Source organism: Patella vulgata, chromosome 5 (genome assembly GCF_932274485.2).
Source record: "Patella vulgata chromosome 5, xgPatVulg1.2, whole genome shotgun sequence".
NCBI classification, from domain to species: domain Eukaryota; kingdom Metazoa; phylum Mollusca; class Gastropoda; family Patellidae; genus Patella; species Patella vulgata.
In genome coordinates, this window is record NC_065883.2 from 71,046,049 (window position 1) to 71,063,934 (window position 17,886).

The following is a 17,886-nucleotide window of genomic DNA, read 5'->3' on the forward strand; positions in this document are numbered from 1 at the left end:
TACTGCTGCCTTGGCAGTAACTTCCGCAGTTTGCGATGGTAGAGGGATACATTCGACCTACTTCGAAAACTGGTCAACCATCATCAAGATATACTCATTACCCGCCTGCAAAATGTGGGCGTATCCTGTCTGGCAGCGCTGGTAAGTAATTTCCTAGAGGCCTCGGTACATTCGTTTTGCCACATGGTTTATGCACTCTTCCTTCTCAATGTGAACATAATTGTCATAAGGTTTCGAATTATTTAAAGTGTCGCTATCACTAAACATTATGGTGTATCTTTTAACCATAGTTTCCATACGTTTCAACAAAAAAGTTTAAATATGTCAGTTTCCATGGAACCCGATCCATCAAAGAACTCTTCACACATGTGTCAGTAACGATTTGCCACGTTCACTACTTTTCAATTTATCGCAGTATACCTGGCAACATGACATTATTTACATAGTATGTAATAATATATTACGAGGCAAGTTAAAATATGTATAACAAATCCCCATCCAAAAATTGGAGAATTTACACGTTTCTGTGAAGGATCGTCATAGCTATCTAATAATTTTTGTAAATCATCTGAATTTCCTAGTTCCAGTTCAACCGCGAGAACTATTTTCCGAGCAATGTCGAGATTTACTGATTGCCATTTATCATGAAGTTTCTTGCAGGGTGTGCACAACTCAGAACACTTAAAATTTCAGGAGTTAATTTATCAGATTCCAGGAGTCCCTGTATAGAATTCTCCGATCGGTTGCATTCCTTTGCTCAAGAATTCTGACATGTTTGTCTCCCTTTGCCCGACTCCTCGCAACAGTCTCTGCTCTCGTCCATATTCCCGATATCGAAACTCGTCTGGCATACAGTACACCTCGCCCGGTGAGCGGAATCTCGTGCCAACCAGTCGCGGTAGTTTGGATGGCCAAGCCACGCTGTATTGAAATATAGAACTTTCGACATTGTTTCTTTGTTCCCAACCGAAACAATGAAAAATTTAAAATTGAAACAGTTGATTGGTAAGCGGATTGACCTAGATATATTGTTATTGGTTAACATTTTATTATGTCTTTTATGAATGAAATACCGAGGACGAGTCCATTTACGGTGGCACCCTACACAATTTCAAATTGAAACAGTTGATTGGTAAGCGGATTGACCTAGATATATTGTTATTGGTTAACATTTTATTATGGCTTTTATGAATGAAATACCGAGGACGAGTCCATTTACGGTGGCACCCTACATAACTAGACAGTCGTAGTCTTTATTTGCCATAACCCAATTTGATAGTCCAGTTTTTAATCTGACTGAAATGATAAAGGTCCCGTTTAGATTCCTCGGGGCCGGCAAAGCCGGTCGTCAGAAATCGCAAAGCGTTCCGTCGGCAGATATGTTGGGGGATGCTAATTCAGTCCGTGAATACAGTAACCAGCAATTAGACAGCTGCAAACGCATTAGCCTGCCATTCCGGTCCGCGAGAAATTCCTGATTAGATACCTCGGGGTCGCGTCGGCGGATATGTTGGGAGTGCTAATTCGGTCCGTGAACTGAAAGTGTTCAAATATATCCTTAATTATATGGCTTTGTAAAATAAATTAAACCCAATGCACATCTTTCTGAATCGGCTGCATTGAAACGTTTTATGCATTAGTCAATTTAAACATATTTCAATTCCCGAAAAAAATAATTAAATAATGACCGATGTAGATTGGCTTCAGACCAAAAAGTCATGGGATTTCGGGCACTTTATTGTTTTGACTAGAAGGCATAAGGATTTTTTTCCGAAGTAATATTATATTTTTACTTATTTTTCACATTACCCGTCTACCCGGTATATCGCCAACAGAATTAGAAAGATGCTATTTTGGCTTCACCCATATTGCGTCGATGACTTTGCCAAATTGATTTCATGCCGCTCCCAAGTCATTAAAGCTTCTTTGGTCCACCAGATGAATGACAGAGACACTGTCAAGGATCTGCAAATCGAACGACAAAGAAACAGTCAGGGATTTGCCAGGCCGCCTTGTCAAGGCGAATGACCGGTGAACTGGACGAATGAAGCAGTTAATGACACAGCTTCACCGGACGAATGACATGGATTCACCAGACGAATGACAAAGTGAACGACATAAATCATCAGGCGAATGACACATATTCACAAAATAAATAACAGAATTCACCGGTTGAACGATTCAGAAAGTGCGTGATACAGAGAAAGACAGAGGTTCATCAGATGAATGACAATCCCTACCCCATAATCTCGCAAACAATCACGTGCCATAACTCAATTTACATCTTGACAAAATCTAACGTCATGACGTCATAGAGACGTCGCCGTTTTTTGACTCGCTGGTACCGACTTCTTATCTGTCCGCAAAAATATATGGTGTCTAAGTCAAATAGTTTTAGAGATATTTGATCGACAGCCGCCATCTTGGATTTGGCCATATCCCCTGTCCTTATTTGGACTCTGATTTTGGTTAACTTTCTTTTCCTTACTTATATAGGACATCATGAGTCTAATAGAAAACAAAAATCTTTTGTTGCAATTTGTTCTACGTACGCCATCATTTAACCGTCGTTTGACCAGCCTATTACAGAAATTGTTGAAATTTAACAGTCTTTTTCGTTTTACTAATGTAAAAATACCTTCCCGCGTACAAACTTGTGTGATTTCCTGATATATTTGGACTAAAAACATACCCAAATTAATTAATTTATCAAACATTTGCTGATTACACTATTTTGCCTATACCGTTTTTTGGACTTTGAATTTTGTCTAATGGTTATAAAAATACTATTTTTAGGAGCTATGTTGATTGAGGGAGGTGTCATCACTTACTGTCCATTTACCGTACATATTGAGGCCAAAGTAACTTATTAGTTGGGTGGTCAGTCTTACCAATATATCATTTCACCGCACACAGTGAATGGCTGTGTACTATAAAGGCTAAATGAAAATAGCAATACCCTAGGTAATTCATTACTGAATTCTGTATACCAGGGAAACAAACAAACCCAAAACTCTCGTGGTATGCGGCCATCCAAAATATACTTGATTAATTCTGCGACTTATTAGTTGGTGGTCAGTCTTTCCAATGTATCGTTCACTGCGTCCAGCCAGTACACACCATCATGCACACCACATTCTTTAAACAATAATTCATGTTTTACCTAATTGTAAATGTTTTAGTTGAGGAGATGGTTATACTGGTTCCTGCGATTATATCATCACATAATTTACATCTTTTGTCGCTGAAACGGTGGAGTAGAACTAGTTTGTGTCCATATCGAAGTTAGATGTCAACATCCTTTCGGATACTCGGCGGTTGTTTGTAACTGCTAATAAATTTGGTTTTCCCCCGCCTATCGAAGAAAGCAGGGGACTATTAAAATGGGTTCGTCTGTCTGTCTGTCCGTGACACCTTTTGGGACACAATAACTTTCCTCCTAATTGAGCTAAAATGTTCAAGCTTGGTGTAGGTGTCTGTTAGGTCAGTGCCTTGATGGAGTAGAGATAAGCAATTTGGGACACGTTAACTTTAGTTCTAATAAAGTGAGAGTGATGAAATCTGGTGTATAGTTTCATCACATCAATCCCTTGACTAAGTTGGATTATGAGCATTTTCTTTTCAGAGTAAGCAGAGTGATAAGCAATTTGATTGGCCGAGACTTTGGAAAACAATAACCCTGCTAACTTGATACACGTGTTTATTAGGTCAATGCCTTGATAGAGTTCGAAGATGAGCATTTTATGCTTGGGTTAAGCAGAGATAGCAGTTTGATTGTTTGGGACACGATAACTTGATGAACTTGGTGTATAGTTTCATTACATCAGTACCTTGACTTAAGTTCGATACTGAGCTTTTTCTGCACAGGGTAAGCAGAGCGATAAGCAATTTTATTGGTCGAGACTTTGGAAAACAATAACTCTCATTCTAATTGAGCTAGATTTGATGGTTACTGGTTTGGGATACGCTAACTTTAGTTCTAATTATGTGGGGTGGGGACCCTTGGTGTATAGTTGTATCACATCAGTACCTTGACAAAGTACGATAATGAGCATTTTCTGTTCAGAGTAAGCAGAGTAATAAGTAATTTGATTGGTTGAGACATTGAAACACAATAACTCTCCTAATTGAGGTAGAATGTTCACACTTGGGTGTAGGCGTTCATTAGGAGAATGCCTTGATGGAGTTCGATGATAAACATCGTCTGCTTACGGCAAGCAGAGATAAGCAATCTGATTGGTTGATGGTTTTGGACACGATAACATTGATTATAATTAAGTGACAGTGATGAAACCCAAGTATAGATTCATCATATCATATCATTACCTTGACTAAGTTCGATGATGAGAATTGTCTGCTTAGGCTAAGGAGCGATAAGCAATTTGATTGGTCAAGACGTTATAATATATAGTTGATAATCAGTTTGATTGCTTGATACTCTTGAAGAAAAAATAAATGTGCGATTAATTAATATGTGTCATCTAATTATTTTGGGATTTCGGCGGGGAAAATCAGCCCCACTCTCTGGAATCGACGTGTTCTTCCTTCTACTCAGCGGCGTGACATTAGAGGTTCACTAATATCAATATTCAAGATTATATAGCAAAATCGGTATTCTGATATTCGGGGACAAATAGAGAACTTCGCTTCACAGTGCCATGAGTGCCTGATTAACAACATCAGGGCACCCCCACCGAAAATCTCAGTTGCGGGTAAAGCGATGAGAGCATGGTTGGACCGAGGACAACATCTGCTAGAGTAAGTGATGAGCCCTCCTTCGGATATTCAAAGCATTGGACAGTGCAGCCCCTTCCGTCCATTGTAGACTCGTATTGCGGTTGATATCCGAGAATTAGGTGTTATCCGGCTATGCCGCGTCGTACTTGCAAAATCTGTCAAAAATGTACGTTATTGGTAATCTCCAAACATTTGCTGTATTCTTCGTTTAGCTCCTAGACTATAATTATTTGATACGTTGTGTATAATATGTGTAATTACTGTATAGACTACATTTTTTACTTACCATATTTCGCCTTTTGGTGACAACAAAGCGCATTTAAATTTGGGTCAGTCATCAACTCCAGTCGGTTACTATGTCGTAACGTTACTGCTTTCGCGGATATGACCAAATAAGGTCCCCCGCTTATTTATACTAACCCATTTCAAATTAGGTTTGATGTAGTTACATTCATGTGTGCGGAATGCATGCATGTAACTACACGTTAATGTAACTGCAACAAACCTAGTGGACACTTGTGTTAGGTTGCCCCCAACGCCCCCACATACAAGACCACAAATTCCTGGTGAGGGGAGGGGTGCTAGACATAGAGGAATCTTTAATAGAAATAATGGATGTAATTACTAGTGTGGGGGCAGATTTTCGAAAAAAAAGGGGGATAATTCCAGAACTCATATTGAGACAGACAAGTATTAATTTGCCTGGCTCCAACTCTTTCCCAATTTCTCGTTGGGCTGAACGCTTTTTACTACAGATAGAGCAACAAGTCACCATGTCTTTCCTATTAAGTGTGTATGAGGTTGACAAATCACCATGTCTTTCCTATAAAGTGTGTATGAGGTCGGCGACTGCTGAAGTATCAAACTTAACCATTTACCTACCCACCGTACACATAACCGTAACCAACCTCTTAGCCCTGTTAACCTTCCGCCTCTGAATCGTGTATATTTACCAACTCCTGACAGGAAATCTCAAATCAATCTCTTTTCGTTGATTCTAGACAACAAAATCAACATCAATCACCATGCAAAGGGTTGGAGAAAGCACTAAAAATTGTAAACACTACCTGTGATGAATACTTTCAGTTATCTCCCCTGATGTTTCTAGAAAAGCAATTTTGTATCAGACCCTTGACTAGAAATTATTTGTCCTTTGACTTTTTAATGTTAAATGGTTATAACATCATAGGCTATAAATTTTTCCTCGCTTGTCCCAATCCTTGTTCCGGTTTCTTCCCACAGCTAAAGACCCCTACAACAAACTGCAGATTTTCAGAAAGAAATTTAATGCACATGACTCTTGATGGAACATTTTATTTAACATATTCTGTAAAAAGATAATATAAATGCAATATAAACGCCGTTAGTAATTACGGTGTAATATTATATTTTGAACACTTTCGTCGACTGTTTTGATTCCATGGCCAGTTTTATGTGCCAAAATGTGATCAAATCTAAGATGTTGGAATACATAATGCCTGTAAAATTGTTAATGTCTGCCCTTCCCTAGCTGTATTTACACAGGCCAAATAAGTTCAAATAATCTGTTTATATAAAATTACAACACGTGATATACTTTTACATGAAAATGATATGGCTGGGCACCCCAGCAGTATTTACACAGGCCAAATAAGTTCACATAATCTGATTATAGAACAGTATAACAATTGAAGATCCTTACACCCTAATAAACTATGTAATATCACAGACCAATTCAGATACACTGATTATGTGATCCGTACACCCAAGTCTCGAACCTAATACTTTACCAACCAAGCACATTGACGTTTCCCTCTTCACTCAAGAAAAGGTATCTATAGCTTACAGAGAGAGAGAAATGGGTTTAACGTCCACTCGACACCAACTAGTTCACTTCGGGACTAACACGTGGTTCAATTTTTTCAACCGCAGGACCCGTAGAAAACCCTACGCCTACTCACGTACATCCGGGGAATGGAAACCACGCCAGTTAACAGAATGACAGACCTTAAAATGCAACACGCGCATGCACTAACCATTCAGCCATCCACCCTACACCCCTTCCTGTCTTACAGAAAAAAAACCCATGTTATCTTCCACACGAGAGGTCATAATATACGGAAGAGTGTTGGGTTTTTTTCAATCACCACTTAAAAGAACGCTTACTGGGGTCTTCAGCTGGAACCTAAACAAAATACGATACGCCCTAAACTTCAACAGGTGTCACATAAACCAGGGATGAAATTAATCTGCACCGTCTTTCCACTCAAGCCGGGCGTTAAAGTCATCGGGATTTGAGATCTGGACCTGAAAAATTAAATTAAGATGTGATCCTGGGTTAATATACTACCCAGGGAAATAGAATCATAGACATTCAAAAAATTGTGGATAAGTGGAATTCTGTCATTCACTTACATGCTCATATGAAAGGGGTTGCCAGTGCAGATGGATGTGCTCCGTAAGGTGTATGGAATGTACATTATCTCACATGTCTACAAGTTGTATGAAGAGGTTGTAACGGACAGAAAACCGCTGTGGTTTATCTGATCCGACAATGTGGAATGTTAGACATTTTGGATGTTCCACCTCCTATCAACATTGAAATAAACTGAAGCAGTAAAAAACATTCACTGGACGGTTGACCACAAATTAATAAATTCTACTGTTGATAGTTGATAGCCCGGGCAATTTAAGTAGCCTCGCGAGCTATTAGAATCGCAGGTGAGACAAAGACCACGATTGCAGTGATGCCAAATAAACTATGCCGGCTTTGTGCCTGAGATGTTTCCTGGTAAAACCAGAGTGGAGAAGGTCAAGATGAAACATATATTGAGCCACGATGTAAAGGCTAGATGTGGCTAATCGGGACTATTGTTTCAAATCACTGTTGTAATACTGAGGAGATTCTAAAACGCTTTAACAAGGTCTTAGAATCCATTGTGATGTGCCACGATGGTGACTGCGGGACAGAGAAATGATTGATGTAATCGTTCCATGTACCTGGACTCAATTAAAGTTTATTCGCTGGCGATAAATGAAAAGGGGCATTTAGACCAGCTACACTAAATAATAAGAAGCAAGGTCCTTGTGCATATATGTATAAGAATAAATACACACCGTGCCCTTTACATAGTAATTGTTGTCTAGTTTAGTCATTCCACTCTTTCAACCGTGTCCTTGCATAATATCTATGTTCATCATTCCACTCTTTCAACCGTGTCCTTGCATAATATCTATGTTCATCATTCCACTCTTTCAACCGCAAGCCCTTACCTGAAATAATAGAAATATGTAAATGTGGTAAAACAAAAATGAACCAAGAATATATGTGGTTGAATCGGAAGGGAGGCCTCCGCGTGGTTTCAACTCAAAATAGACATAATATGTCTCTTGTCTCCTTATGTGGCGGATATGCGTACAAAGACAAATGATATGGTAGCTATTTGTCTCGGTCACTCAGAACCTCCTAGTCTTCAACGTACGGAGGAGGGTCTGGGACCGTTGTCAATATTGCTCATGCGTAACCGGGAGTTTGTTTTTTTATGTGGTTGATTATCCGGTATCTTTGCTCAAATCAAGTAAGGATTCCACCCCTTCCGCAATAAATGTCATAATTCTTGCATTAATATAAATTAACATAAATCGTGAATTAGGATAAATTAAATAAAAAAAAGCATAAACATGGCCCATAAAAAGAGAAATTTTACAATAAAAAGGCAAGAGTGTTGGATGTTTAACTGGCAATGCAATCAAATGGATTTTCTGAAATGTCATTCTTAAATTAATTTCAAGTTGCGTCGACATCTTGTTTTAGGACTAGTTACCTCCCGAAGACTTTGTTTATGATAATTTAAAATACTAGATACTCTAGCCAATGACATAATATTTTCTCAAATGTTGACAACGCATCCAGACTAATATTCGTAAAGTAATTTTCTGGATGATAGAGACTAGATATCCATCCCTATTAGATGAAAGGACACTTGAAGCTCATTTTACAGTATATAAATATTAAGACAGCCGATGACCTAATCATACTTTTCTATTGACATAGGTTTTGTTTTTATTTATAACTTCCCTACAATAAATACGCCTCTCGGGATTAACATTATTTACGATATTATGCACATTAATATACTTTTGTTTGTCATTTTAATTCTCTGTAGTTTTAAATATCCCCATTCTTCATTTATGTATACTGTTGTAGGGTTATCCTAATCTTAAACTTTCCCCTTCTATTTGGGTTTGGGAGGGGGGGGGGGGGTGATCAGTAATGGTACTTTTATATACTATCTAGGATGGACCTGTTGGAACACAAGAAATATGCAATTAACTTGTCAATATATTATATTAATTCTTGAAATGACACCTAGAAGCACGGTTTAACTATTCATAACAAAACACAACACAAGGTATATACGGATATAACTACTTCTCTGTTATTTAATAACGACGTTTCGTAACACATACAGGTCACGTTTTCAAGTTAATGATAAATATCCATCTAGTCATCCTATTTATACATATTGTAGCTTTCACCAACTTAAACATGCATTATGCAAGAGCTAAATCTGTCTATTGCAGATCTTTCTTTAGGCCTGAAATGTTATATAAACTATTAGACATTAATTAACGTATCCAGAAGATAATCAACTCTCGATGTCAGCGCTATCTTAAGATAATTTTGTTGGATTATGATCCGATTTGCTGCATAACTGTCCTTCTCGATTTAACGATTAAATGGATAATCGAGACTATGATTTTTGAAGTACCGACTTTAGTAATGATGACCGAGGCTATGCGGAACTTTCGATCTCTTTATTTCTGGGTTCATAGTGGATCAATTTGACTGAAATTTGCAGCAAATTGCCTTTACATTATCTAGTTTTAACTATTATAGTGAGAACTGTCAACTCGTTATCGAATCTCCCATAATGTATCTTTAATTAATAATCAGACGAAACCATTAAAATAATTAGAAGCACCTACAATAACAATAAATAATACAAATAATATTGACTGACCCTTCACAGATAATCAGTGCTAGAGATCAAAGGTCAGCCTTAATAGGGTTTCCCCATATAACATCTTAATCAGACCAACATTAATAATCACAACTTAATAATTATTATTAACTTAGAACTAGGCAGTAATACCGAAAATATAATATGTTTCAAATAATAGAGACAACACCTTCAACCCACCATGCCAACTAATAGGGTTATTCAAAATAAAATAAGAATTATAAGCATTTAATTAGAAAACAGGCCACACTGCTTTAAATTGATTAAAACCTATGACAGAATGGGTAACCATATATCACCTTAGGTGGAAGTGGACGTAAAACCCCAGAAACGAACGAACGGATATTTATCTTGTCTACGATATCACCTTAGGTGGAAGTGGACGTAAAACCCCAGAAACGAACGAACGGATATTTATCATTAACCTGAAAACGTGACCTGTATGTGTTACAAACTATTGAAAGGTCCCGTGAATTATTGTTACTGTGGGTGAAATCATTGTCAAATATCGTATTTTCTCGACTACTGACTTCACGTAATACCGTCATCTTTGGTAGACACCATGAGTAAGCGAGTACGACGCTGGTTCGCTGAAGGTCGCGGGCTCGATCACGTTGGTGGCCGGGAAAGTTCATCGGGATTTTCCATCATGGTTTCCCATGTTAGTGGTACAGGACGGAGGGCCTGACAAAGACAGCTGTCTAGTCATTCGGATGGGAAGAACAACCGAGGTCCCGTGAAGACATGGGCGTGCACGTAAAAGATCCCTTGGCAGTTGGAATTCGATATAAGAGTAGGTCGTATCGCCGCCGTCTGAGCAAAATGTCCCTCATAGTACTCTATGACGTATGTCCGTCTTCATTAGCCCAGTTGGAACGGAACAGTAGGTCGTTAAACCCCATTTCATTTCATTTCAGACACTATTATTGATCTGGGCAGATACACTAGACATTTGTGTTCCTTTGACTTCATATCATAATCCCGACTCTTCGTCCTGTACCAAAAATACGGAAAGAATAATTCCGACCAGGGAATAATTTTTCTTTTTATATAATGTTCTATTTTAGGATACACATTTATCAGTCTGTATTATATACAATGTTGTTATCAGGTTTTTTAGGTGTCTTAAACAAAGGTCTAAGTACAATTCATTCTGGGTTGTAATATTAAATGTTTTTCTTTTCTGAAGACATCACCTGTAAATCAAAGCCCAGTAAATGGATACAAACTGATCGGTACCTTAAAAGATTTACTACAGATTTTGTGAGATTGATAATTTTTTCTCAATTTCACATATTTGACAAAAGATATAATTGTAATCTGTGCCTACGATCGTCAATTGTCAGGGTTGGTGTTTGCGAGGCTGACACGGTAAGTAGGTCCATCATGGTATACATTGGCGTGTGCGTAAAAGAAACATTCACGGCTCGAGACCTGCGGAAACGTCGTTGCCCGGGCAAAATTATTCTACCTAGTTTTGCACACGTAACCATAAATTTAAATAAAACTAACATCTATGAGTCTCAAGATGGCCGATATATTAACCCCATTCCAGGAGAAAAATATAATATTTTCATAATTGTCACTAGCTTGGAAACCATGTAAATTTAAAACGAAAAGGAATTTCGTCCATTATTGTGTTGTTTTCAGCTTCGCCTTTTCTGAATTGAATTTCATTAATGGTGTTACATGTATGTACACAGCATAGAGAGAGAAATGGGGTTTAACGTCCACTCGACACAAACTAGGTCATTTCGGGACTAACATATGGTTTAATTTTATTTACATAATTCGCTTGCGCGTAGGGGTCTTTAGCAGTGGGAGGAAACCGGAGAACCCGGAGAAAACCCACGAGGTTGGACAGGCGACCCTACTCCTTGCCACGTACAACCGGGGATTCGATACCACGCCAGTCGACTCAATGACAGACTGTATGATACAGCGCGCGCGCGCACGCTAACCATTCAGCCATCCAACCCCCCCACACAGCATAGACACATCAAAAAAATTATGAGGAAGTACATTGTACTCATTCTGTTTCATTTAAGAATAAAAATGAGGTCACTGAATGTAGTTTTGATTGGCTGTCATATTTATGGTGTTGTAAACACAAATAGAATAGTCTTAGTATACCTACATTTGATGGCCTAAAACGTTCACGGGGTCATGCTGGTTAATGTGATACCACTTTACAAAGTAAAAGTATAATATGCCAGACAGAGACTATGTATTAATGTATTTTTATATACATCTACATATACTTACATATTTACATATAGTGGTATAATAGACACGACGACGAAGGTTCACACACCCGCACCTATATGATTGAAACCTCTCGGCGTATTATTCGGAAAGTATTATAACAAATACTTTTCTCAAGCCTGACGAATGTTATGCTTAGAAATAAGGAAAAGAACAGATAATCAACGCTAAATACTGACACAGAATTTTATATCAAAGATTGATTAATGCGTATATTAGAAAAGAAAAGATCAGAAAGACAATACCGAGTTTTCTTTTTCACACTATAATCCATTAAACGAAATGTATGTCGGATTTCTGAAAATTTTGATCAATATTATAAAACAGTTTACGTAATCTGGTGTCTTGATAGTCAATAATTTTAGCCAGTATTTGATACATTTAACAGAGTATATAGTATATAACGCCCAGTTTCTCTTAATACAGATGATGTACATGAATGGTGTGGCAATTTCAATATATTGAATAATATTGATCATAATGGTGGACAGAATTGGGCATCATACATAAAAAATTTATTATTTCGCTACGGATTTGGGTATGTTTGGCCGTCTCAATCAGTTGGTAATTCCAAAGTCTTTTTATATATGTTCAAACAAAGACTACAGGATGCTGGACAACAAGAAAGACATTGTAATATTCAAATAATAGCAGATTGCAATACTTTTCAACTTATAAATTAACTCTAGAGGTGGAAATGTACCTAATTAATTTAAAAATCGACCAAAAATATGTAAAATCTCTATGTAGACTTAGAATAAATTATGTTTATGGTTCTGCAGGGTAAATGGAAACACATTCCATACGAACAACGACTTTGTAAGTCATGCAATATTAATACCATCAATGACGAATGTTACTTTGTAATTACTTGTACTGCTTATAACGAATTTTGTAATTCATATATTTAAACCAATATATTGTTAACATTACCTCCCGAACTATGTGAATGTTATGTCCTTTAAAAATCCCGAAACAATTATCAATCTATCAAAATTTGTCTACCATTCCTTTTGTCACAGGAATACTTTAATGGATGAAAAGTAGTACGTATCAGCCAATATCACTGGAAGAAGCTTCGATATATTAAATTATTAAGTATATCTTTGTACATTTGTATTTATTGTAAATTTAAACGTATTAAATTATTAATTAACTAAACATTCTAATTGAATAATTTACTTATATCCATTTTTTATATTGTACATACGTTTACATAATAGTTATCAATGATCAATGTAAAAAATAGATGTATATTTATATATATAAGTAAAATTCAAGTATTAGAGAAAAAACGCTAAAAATTAAATTTTGGCTAGTACTTTCATCGTTATCAAACGAATCGTCAGGCCATTTTAATGCGTTACTATGCTGTTACAATAACGTTACGTCATAACAGAGGACAATGACTATGTGGAATATAAAAATTAAAACGAAATAACATTAATTAAATATCAAACATAATTAAAATAATCACCCCTTAGCATTCAAAATTGGGTTATATTTAGCGATAAAGTTGCTTTCTTTTGTTTCTAAGAGATCATTATCACTAATATATAAATCATATATATACATACTGTGATAATTGATAATTTGGACATTTATATTAAATACCTAATTATTTACACCACTTAATATCAAATTCAGACCTGGAATATTATATCTATCTGTCAATGAATTATATATATATATATATATTCGAAATAAAGATGTTTCGGGAAGAAAAAACTAGGTTTTTGCGAGTACTTATTGCCTGAAGAAGCTTAATAAAGTGGAAAGTACTCGCAAAAACCTAGTTTTTTTCTTCCTGAAAAATCTTTATTTCGAACATCTAACACCTAAGAGTAGCTATAACTATAACCTTTTACTATATATATATATAGTTATATATATATATATAGAGAGAGAGATGGGGTTTAACGTCCACTCGACACAAACTAGGTCATTTCGGGACTAACATATGGTTTAATTTTAGTTATTCCGACCACCATCAGCTAGTACCACTTTATATGAATATGATACAAATATGGATTACTTGGCAAAAAAAGCTGAAATTTTACCCATGAAGAGAGAGTGAATGGGGTTTAACGTCCACTCGACACAAACTAGGTCATTTCGGGACTTACACATGGTCCAATTTTATTTCAATAATTCGCGTGCGCGTAGAGGTGTTTAGCAGTGGGAGGAAACCGGATTTACCCATTAAAGATACATTATGTTGTAAGAGAGAGAGAGAGGGAGAGAGAGAGAGAGAGAGATGGGGTTTAACGTCCACTCGACACAAACTAGGTCATTTTTGGACTAACATATGGTTTAATTTTATTTCAATTATTCGCTTGCGCGGAGGGGTCTTTAGCAGTGGGAGGAAACCGGAGGACCCGGAGAAAACCCGCGAGGTTGGACAGGCGACCCTACTCCTTGTCATGTACAAGAAATACAAACCACGACAGTTGACTCGATGACAGACTTTATGATACAGCGCGTACATGCTAACCATTCAGCCATATCAAATCGTTTTTTGTAAATTACAATCATATTTATATTCCCTCTAACAGTCAATTTTTTTGTAATTATTAGAGTAATTTCTTAAGATAACCTGAATTCATCTCGTTTATTCTCAAAATTGTGATGACATTTTGCACTATTGACCTTTGGTCTTTCATACATGAAATGAAAACAATAATGTAAATAAAACAAGAAAATAAAATAATATCACATCGCTTTGTGACCTGGTTGCACATTACAAACGGGAGTAAAATGGGTTGTCCCAGGTAAACATGGTATTTATCTGAATTGTCTGATGGAAACATCGGTTATTTTTCAGGTTTGATTTTCTGACACCATGTAATGTATTGTAAATTATACAAAGATTGCTGACCACGTGTTTATTGTCAGACGCTTACATCATTGACAATAGTCACGGCCACCCTGGGTGACCGTCGGATGTAGACTATAGTCGCGACTACAGCCTGTACCAGCACCCAAATGCAAATGGCCCTAGATGTCAGTTGTTCCGCCTGCTATATTTTCTCCTATTTACTCATGTATTTTTAAAAACTGGTCAATTTTCCACACTGCGATGTGAAAGCAAGCTTACAAATATGTTTCATTGGATTTATGTCACCCAACCAAGATCATTTCACACGTACAGTTTTTTGTCGTGTGCCTATGTGCCTATATATATTCGAATACGAAGATTCTAATCTGTCAAATGCATCAAAAAAGGACGAAAAAAATCAAATGTAACATCTATACTACAATGCCCATTCACTAACTTTCAGGTGTTAACATGGGCCCTATAATACCGACCAAGGTGTAAATAACGCATCGGCAATTTTATTATATTTTTCAGAAAATCTTCTCAAGTATCAGTTTTGTCAGCCATCTTTGAACTATCCCGACCGTGCTTTATCGCATGGTTCAGCTGATCACGACCACTGGGTGAACTAAATGTTATTCGCATGCAGATGGCGCGACTACATTAGAAAAATCCGTGCAACCGAAGGTCGCCCAGAATATTCTAGTCGTCAACGTATGGAGGGAGGGTCAGGGTCGGTTATCAACATTTGGCGAAATTTACTGTATAATTAACCACATAAAAAAACAATGGCCCAGTGTAATTGTATACTAGCAATAAATGTTACAACACCCCTTTTAATAACGTCCTTTAATAAAATATGACATTTTACAATAGAACAAATAATGATTGTGAACTAATGTTTTGAGCATTTTCACTATGTGATATAAAAGTTATTTTGCGATGAAAAGTCACCCCTAGTAGCTTTCATATTAGTTATTGTTTTTGTTACTTTGTTGTATATAATTTGATTTTTAGTTATTGTTTTTGTTTCCTTGTTGTATATAATTTGATTTCTTGCTATTATACTGTCATTACTTGAGAACGACAAGAGGAACTTGTTTAAATGTAGCGTGAAATAAACTCAGTGATTGTTTTACATATATAAAGTGGTTACTAAATGCCATATAAATATTTCCCTAGTAGCTTGTAAAGCAGAAGCTTTATGTTAACGTCACGTGTAGTATAAGGTGTCCAAGCGCAAAGTGTGAATTATAGTTTCACTTTAGAGAGGGAAGAGTGTCAAAAGGCGATCGAATCATTCAAAGACAACAAATCATCTGGAAATGATGGAATTACCATCGAATTTTACAGATCATTCTGGCCTTCCATAGCAAAATATGTTTTAAAATGGTATGATAGTTCCTTTGAAAATGAATCATTGTCCTCATCACAAAAACAATCAATAATAAAACTTATACCAAAAACAGATAAGGACAAAGCACTATTGAATAACTGGAGACCAATCACATTAATTAACGTTGATGTAAAAATAATTAGCAAAGTCTTAAATAATCGACTGAGGGAAAATTTACCGCTACTAATTCATCCATGTCAAACTGGCTTTATACAAGGTCGTCATATTCAAGAAAATACTAGGGCAATACATGACCTAATACATATCTCTAAAAAGAAACAAATTACAGGTTTTCTGATGGCATTGGATTTCCGTAAAGCTTTTGATAGCATTTCTCACGACTTTATTTTTAAAACTTTAAAGGTATTCGGTTTTAAATCAAACTTTGTCAGATGGATAAGTACTCTTTACAAAAATATTACATGTGCAGTTTTAAACAAAGGATTTACTACTAACTATTTTGATGTTAAGCGGGGTGTTAGACAAGGGGATCCACTAGGTTCAAGTATCTTTAATCTTTGCTTTGAAATACTATTAAATCAGATAAGGCATAACATAAATATACTATTCAAAAAAAGTAGGGGATATTTGATTTTTAAGTGTTATTAAAGTCACCTAATGAAACTGACAAAGAAACAAATGACAAAATGAAATGAAGTTCACATTCATCGATTTATTCCAAATGATCGTTAGACTAAGTAAGGCACAGACTGGACCATTATAAGGGTAAAATGATACCCGGGGTCAAACAGCAAAGTTACCACAGCATCACAACCAAGTCAGTAACGGGTAAATCCTCCTCTGTTTGCCAAACAAGCATTGATCCGACGTGGCATACTCCTAATGAGACGTCTAAGGTCATTTTGGTCCAGATTGTCCCATTCCTGTTGCAACGCAGCAGCAAGTTCTTGGACATTGGCAGGACGTTGTTGACGTTGACGTAACCTCTGTCCAAGCATGTCCCAGACATGCTCGATGGGGGAGAGGTCGGGACTCAGTGCTGGCCAAGGTAATGTGGTGATGTTCTGTTGTTGGAGGTAACCTGTAACGATCCTGGCCCTGTGACATCTTGCGTTGTCATCCTGGAAGATGAAACGGCGGCCATGACGTCGTGCGAACGGCACAACATGGACTGCCAAGATGTTGTCCCGGTAGTACTGGCCTGTAACACGCCCTGCAACAACATGTAAAGCCGTTCTTCCAGCAACAGTGATGCCTCCCCACACCATAACAGAACCACCCCCAAATCGATCATGTCTGATGACGTTAACGTCTTGGAAGCGCTCGTTTCGACGACGCCACACCCTCCTACGTCTGTTTAAAAAATCAACAGTGAACCTTGACTCATCTGAAAACATCACATTGCTCCAGCGTCGATTATCCCAGTGTTGACGATCCCTACACCAACGACGTCTTGCCTGAATGTGATGATCTCTCAAACAAGGGATCACGCGAGGACGTCGGGCGCGAAGGTGACCCCTATGCAGTCGATTCCGAATCGCCTGGCCACTCACTCTCACACCAGTGTCTGTTTGAAGACGAGCGCTGATCTGATTTGCTGTGATGACACGATTTCTCAAGGCCAAGGTACGGATAAATCGATCCTGGGCTTAAGTTGTCGCCCTTGGTCGACCTGGGCGTGGTTTGTCCTGTACAGATTGTGTATC

At 37.2% G+C, this 17,886-nt stretch overlaps 1 long non-coding RNA gene across 1 annotated transcript in view; it reads right to left on the minus strand.

The window, feature by feature from the left end:
- Positions 1-6,035: 6,035 nt before the first annotated feature.
- The window catches only part of LOC126820631 (uncharacterized), a 44,763-nt gene continuing 32,912 nt past the window's right edge, over positions 6,036-17,886 (minus strand). The window contains exons 2-3 of the long non-coding RNA XR_007680029.2: positions 7,834-7,989; positions 6,036-7,023 (exon numbers count right to left, since the gene is read on the minus strand). This is a non-coding gene — a long non-coding RNA (uncharacterized LOC126820631). The remainder of the gene's footprint in view (positions 7,024-7,833; positions 7,990-17,886) is intronic.